Genomic DNA, 7372 nt, shown 5'->3' on the forward strand with positions numbered 1-7372 from the left:
CGCTAAAGCGGAAACGCGAGGTGCATCAGGCAAGCGTGTCACAACGACGATAATAGATAACAACCTTAAGTTTTACATAATAAAGCGAGTTAAATTTTACAACCAAAATCTTATAAAATTCTTCATTTGCAAAAACTTCCGATTCTAACTAAATCAGCTTTGACACGAGTATGCTCCCACTTGAGACAAATGTTACTTACCACCTGAAAAGCATGTAATAAAAACGAGTCAACTACAAAGAGTTGCTGAGTTCACAGGTTTTATATGCACAAAATGATTTCAAATGCAGCAAATCCCAGTTATAAGTTTATGAGCAATATCTTAAAAGCAACGTCATACAAATGTTATAAATTGTTGAGCCACTACTAAACCTAAACAACTTTCAACGCCCCACGAACTACCTCAGAGGTGGTAGCGAACCATATGGATAGAGCATTCTTAAGAACTACCTCAGCGGTGACTACTTCGAGTCACATGTGTAGAGCATACTTTMATGWCCAAGTGCACCCCTACTCGTCAGTCAAAAGGGTGGGTATGACAACCAAATAGCGCTACCCACAAGAATCATAGGCTCAAAATGAGTTAATAATAGTGTAAACAAACGGGGACTTTCAAACTCAACTTACCATCAATAGTGTATACATTTAATTGCTCACAACAAGATTCATATATCAATATAAATCTATCAAACATTTCTTTAATTATGCTTTCCACCCCAAATACGCAAAAAAGATAAAAAGAGGGGCCGTGAATACTCACTTTTCGTAATGAAAATAGCTCATATAACACATTCAATCGTGCTTTTCACCCCAAAACGTAATAAATACTTTGAAAGAGGGGCTNACACATTCAATCGTGCTTTTCACCCCAAAACGTAATAAATACTTTGAAAGAGGGGCTGTGAATACTCACTTTTGCAATGCTCCGCAAATTAGAGATACGATCCGATCGCCACACTAGTTCAACGATTACCTATCAATAGGAATATCCAAAACCATCACTWATTGATTTATCACTACCTATGGGGTTTAATAAATCCTAAGTCCATATTTGTCTACTTATGTCCCATAATATTATCCATGGTCCAAATATACATAATGTCCATATGCACATCAATGAATTAATTTATATCGGAATTGATGCTATAATCCAAAAAGATCAAATTTTACAAAATCAACCAATCCCAAAATCTTGAWCCTGGACAGAAACTTATGATACTTAAAGATGATCAAAATAAAGAGACTTCAAAAATGAGATAATTTCCCATCTTTTTACATGGGTTATAGMACTGAGTTATAGTCATCGTGACAAAATTTCATGTATTTTGGGCATGAAATGATGATTCAAATAATTTATACAATACAACTTATCACAACTGAAATGGCAGATTACACCATGTTAGTAAAATACTCATTAAAAGATTTCTACTAAGTGTTCTACAGAAATTCCAGTTATATTGGAAACCTAACACTTATACAAAACTTTTAAACTAAGAATCACTCATTTTGGATGAGTTGAGAGGAAGATATGACACCTTAAAGTCACATGCACACATCTGTCATTAGTTGACAGATTGCACACTTAACTTAAATAAATTGGTTCATGCCTCAAAACATCATATTTTTTTTATCGTAAATGGATTCAAATGAATCCTAATTCATAAAAGAACATTTTAGATGAAGAATCATACATTAAGAACAAGTAAGTAGAAAGATATTTGCATTCAAATTAAGAGTTACCTACTGGTGGTTTCACAGTTTGCACACCTATAGTGTTTTAGGTGCTTGGGGATCAAAACTCCATAATTTTCATAAAGTTAACTCTCAAAAGAAGAATCATCCTTTTTCATCGAGGTTTGAAAGAGATATGGTCGATGGAACATACATATACAAWTATGTCAGAATCGGACAGATTGCATGTTCATCTTATTTTGAGTAATTAAAACCTCAAATCACCACAATATTGAATGAAATTGGTGGCATTTGAAAGGTAACTCATCAAACTAACATCCAGAAGAAAAATCAACAATTTTGAATGACTATGTAGAGAGTTATGGCTGTTCAAAGTAGGGTTTACCTACTGAAAAACTCTCATATGCACATATATAATGTTTTGAGTATTTGGGGGGTCAAAACTCAATGTTTTTGAGTGAGACCAATTGCATTGCAACCCCAACTCAATAAATAAACTTTTAGAAGAAACCTCATAACATTTGAACATGTCAATTGCAAGATATGAACGATTTGTGCACAAGCACATAATCTGTCATCACTAGAATATAAGATTTTTAAGAAATAAACCACATAAAATCATGATTTCTTCCTATCTTTTTGAGTTCTAATGTTTGGGTCATAGATTACCACCATCATATAATCATTCTTACATGTTTTTCGGGTATAATCTGTCCTTAAAACTCAATAAACGTAGAAAATAGAAGATGAAGAATGCATAAAAGTGGGTTTTTCTCCCCAAAACTTGCAAGAAAAGTAAAGGGATGAATGTATTACCTTGTTTGATGATGAAATGGAATGTTGTATCTTCAAAATCTTGCTAATATGATGAAGATAATAAGAAAAATCGGCTGAGTGAGATGGAGAAGAAGGAGATAACTCAAGGTGACTCTTGAGTTTTAAGGGAGAGAAAAGGGGAGGAGTTTTGAAATTTGAATGGAGAAGTAATGAGAAATAAAGAGAAATGAAGCTATATATATGTGGAAGGAGGGAGGGAAAAGAGAGGGGAGGGGCCGGCCAAGAGAGCCCAAGCCCACCGTCAAAACACATTTTTTTTTACAAAACTAAAGCCCAAAATGCATAAAAAAATACCATTTTCTCAATTTTGACATTTTTCTTCAAATTAAAAACTCATGATGACTAAATTCATTTAAATAGAAAGGTTTTATATTTAAAACACTAATACTTAGTGTTTTATATAAATTGGGTATAAATTAGAGCATTTGGCACTGTATAGGACGTTTCAGATAATATCGGGTCGGAACCGGACTTTCTAAGCAACTGCCGGAATCTCTTAGAAATTTTTCGACCAAACTAACCTAACTAACTCCTAATATTATAAATTATCTTCAATAACACTAATACAAACTTAATAAGAGCTAACCTGGGAGTTCGAATTTGACGGCTGTCACAAAGACCATCCCCATCACCAAATAATCGGTGATCCATCATCTACTGTTAAAACAAGGTCTTCCACTGCCAATGAATGTCTATTTGCAAACTTCCTAAGTATGATGGAACCAAAAAAAGTTTCTGAAGCTCTACAATACCCAAACTGGATAGATACCATACAAGAAGAGCTGCTCCAATTTGAGAGGAACAAAGTATGGTCTCTTATGCCACTCCCCAAAGGTAAAACCACCATCGTGAACAAATGGGTCTTCAAAAATAAAAAAAGAAGACGACGAAATAGTGATAAGGAACAAGGCTAGGCTGGTTGCCAAAGGCTACTGCCAGGAAAAAGGGATAGACTATGATGAAACCTTCGCTGCCGTTTCTAGGATTGAAGCCATAAGAATATTCTTAGCCTATGCAGCACACAAGGGATTCAATGTTTATCAGATGGATGTCAAGTCTGCCTTTCTGAATGAAAAATTGCAAGAAGAAGTCTGCGTTCAGCAACCACCTGGGTTTGAAAACCCTAAACATCCAGAGTACGTCTACTTTCTGGATAAAGCTCTATATGGGCTCAAACAAGCACCCAGGGCCTGGTATGATACACTCTCCACTTTTCTAACAACCAATGGATTCGAAAAATGTACAATTGACACAAATATCTTTCTCAAAAAGCAGAAAGGTGATTTTTTATTTGTTCAAATATATGTGGACGACATCATATTTGGCTCAACTAACTACAAATTTTGTGAAAACTTCTCATACTTGATGAAAAGTAGATTTGAGATGAGTATGATGGGAGAACTTAGTTTTTTCCTGAGTCTTCAAATAAAATAATTTTCAGAAGGGATTTTCATCAATCAGTCCAAATATGTGACTGATCTTCTGAAAAGATTTAATCCCTTAAATTCATCATCTATGAGACCACCTAAGGAGCAAAGTTATACGTTGATCCATCAGGCAAGGCTGTAGATGTAAAAACCTACAGAGGCATGATTGGGTCACTCATTACCTAACAACTAGTAGGCCAGATGTAATGTTTGCTACATGTATTTGTGCAAGATATCAAGCAAATCCGAAAGAATCTCATCTTTCTATAGTCAAGAGGATCTATAGATACCTAAAACGGATTCCTTCCTTGGGCATCTGGTATCCAAAGAACTATGTCTTTGATCTAATAGCCTATACAGATGTAGATCATGCAGGGTGCAAACTTGATAGAAAGAGTACTTGTGACAGTTATCAACTTCTGGGAGATAAACTAGTAAGTTGGACATCCAGAAAACAAAATTGTGTCTCAACATCTACATTAGAAGCAGAATATGTTATTGCTGCTAGTTGTTGTTCACAAGTGCTCTGGATGAAAATCCAACTGAAAGATTATGGGTTCCATTATGAAAATATTCCCATCTTATGTGACTCCAAAAGTGCAATAGCCATATCCGCAAATCTAATGCAGCACTCCAAGACAAAGCATATTGATGTCAGGTACCATTTTCTCAAAGACCAGGTAGAAAAGGGAAATATAGAGATGTATTTTGTTCCTACATATATCCAACTTGCTGACCTTTTCACAAAATCTTTAGATGAGAAAATATTTCTATTTCTTGTCAGCAAGATAGGTATGCTGAATTTCACCACTTAAGGCATTCTCTTGATCAACCAAAGATTTTTTATGTTTCTCGTACATGCAAAGAAACCAAGTTTTCTATAATAGTGCCTCTGGTTCTAAAGGCCCGAGACTCTGATGTTGGAAACACTTGTATTTCCCTTAGCCATACATTCCTTGCACACAGAACATTTGGTTCCACTATCTAGAGCCTCGGTTTCTGAAACTCTTTGGTAGCAGAGCCCCTCTGGTCCCAAGAAAGCTTCTTCATCAAGTCCAAATAAGCCTCTAGTGAAACCAAAGCCTTTGGTTCTAAAGACCAGGGATTCTGGATTCAAGGACTTTAGGACCAGACCCATCTGGTCCTACCTGTTCCCCATATCGTCTCATATCTATGCTTATACTTGATGTTTTTAATCATTCATTGAAACCAGAATCTCTAGTTCCATAGACCAGAGCTTCTGGATCATAAGTTGTTGGAGCTAGAGCGTCTCTGGTCCAATAGACATTGTTCCATCACAAGCCTTCAAGCTCTAAAAGAAACCAGAGACTCTGGTCCACCAACTCCTTACAACTAGAGCCCCTCTGGTTGTACTAAGAGTTCATATAAGACCACGTGCACTATCAATGTAACCAGGACCTCTGGTTCATAACTCTTTGCAACTAGAGCACCTCTGGTTGCACTAAGAGTTCTTTTCAAACCTTGGATGTTATCAAAGAAACTACCTCTTTGCCACCAGAGCCCCTCTGGTTGATCTAAGAACTCTGGTACAAACCAAATATGTGATATTCAAGTAACCAGATCCTCTGATTATAAAGACCAGAGCCTTTGTCTTGATAACTCTTTAGGACCAGAGCCCCTATGGTTCCATTAGGATGCCTTTTAGACCAAGTCTAATGCTTCAAGCACAACCAGAGCCTCTGGTTCTCTAGACTAGAGTCTCGAGAAAACCATACTCACCAAGTCCTTATACATTTAACCCTCCTTCAAAACCATAGCCTATGGTTGTGTAGACTAGAGCCTCTGGTTTCCCAATCACAACCATATTCTTAGTTCAAGGGGGATCTTTGCTAACCCAACCTACCCAGAGCATAGTAATTGGGGGAGCATATGCTTTTTACTTGTTCTTTTGTTGGTCATAGTTTAACCAGAGACCCTATGGTTGAACTTCATTCACAACCAAAGCCCCTCTAGTTCACCCACAAAAAATCCCAAGTAGCATTTAGATCAACCAGAGCCTCTGGTTCGTCTATCCAGAGACTCTGGGGCACAAAATGCTTATCCTTTGAAACCTTTATGCCTTTCATGCCTAACCAGATCCCCTCCTGTTAAACTACAAGACCAACTAGAGCACTCTGGTTCTTCTTCCATAGGTCAAGGATATTTTTTAAGGGTTCACATGTTAGTCCAGAGCCTCTAGTTTGTCTATCCAGAGCCTCTACTTCATCAAAACCTAATATTTGAAGGCAAACTCAAAGTTTATGATCAACCAGAGCCCCTCTTGTTCTTCATCCAAGCAAACCAGAGCCCCTCTGGTTTCCCACCATTTTTTCATGACCAACCAGAGCCCCCTCTAGCTCAATGGCCATGAACAAAATCTTCATCAAAACCCACATTAATTGCAAACCATTTCAAGATTATGCAAAATTACAGCTTTTGTGACTAAAAACTATACAACATAGGTTTTTAGAAGACCAAAACTTCGTAATTTGCATATATCTAACAATTAATTGGGATTTTCATTTTTTCATATATATCTTTTTGGATATCTTAATAATTACCCTTATGGATAATTACCATACCAAAAGTCACCCATCAAGGACCAGCCTATGACCATGACCCTTCCGAACACAAAACTCTCCATATTACCATAATACTTAACCCCCTTTCGCCACGTGTCCCTACTCATCTGACATTCATCATAATTATGACCTATTATTACGGCTCACAATCATAACCTTTCACCTTTTTCAAAATTTAGATTCCTTTTCCCATTTTTTTATACTTTTCAAATCTTTTCACCTTCCCACCCTATATATACACCTCCAACCACATGCTCACATTCTTCTTTGAATGAACAAAAGGCAAGAAAACCTGCAACTAGGCTTACCGAAACAGATAACAATGGCTTCCTTCTCAGCTTCCCATGGTTCCAACCAAAATGAAAGCCATGTTCAGTCCACCAGAGCCGACAACCGCGAACTTGTCTTTCTCCCCATTAAACCGAACAACCACCAAATCGACCTCTGCTCTCAACTTTTCGAAGACAGATTCACCATTCTCATGGAATACTTCCAAAACTGCATCTTCCAACCTGCCCTCACACTTTCGGACAACGAGGTCCCAGTACGGTACATACAACAGTTTCGGAACATGTGTGACTTCTACTCGGAAAACTGTGGCATTCTCGGTGACATTGATGTCTTGAATGATATGGTTCGCACCATCAAGATCTCAAGGGCCAAAGCCTCTAGACTGTTGTTTATCCCCATGAGGCAGGAGCTTTAGATCGTCTACTACCACCAGCCACCCAACGAGCCATGAAATATTGCACTTCATTCGGATGTTTATATACAACCATGAGCTCCGCAATGCCTCCGACTTCAAGAGGCAGTATCTTCCACCCACGTGGAATGT

Source organism: Cynara cardunculus, assembly GCF_001531365.2.
Source record: "Cynara cardunculus var. scolymus isolate 2C chromosome LG 3, CcrdV1, whole genome shotgun sequence".
Taxonomy (NCBI): Eukaryota; Viridiplantae; Streptophyta; class Magnoliopsida; order Asterales; family Asteraceae; genus Cynara; species Cynara cardunculus.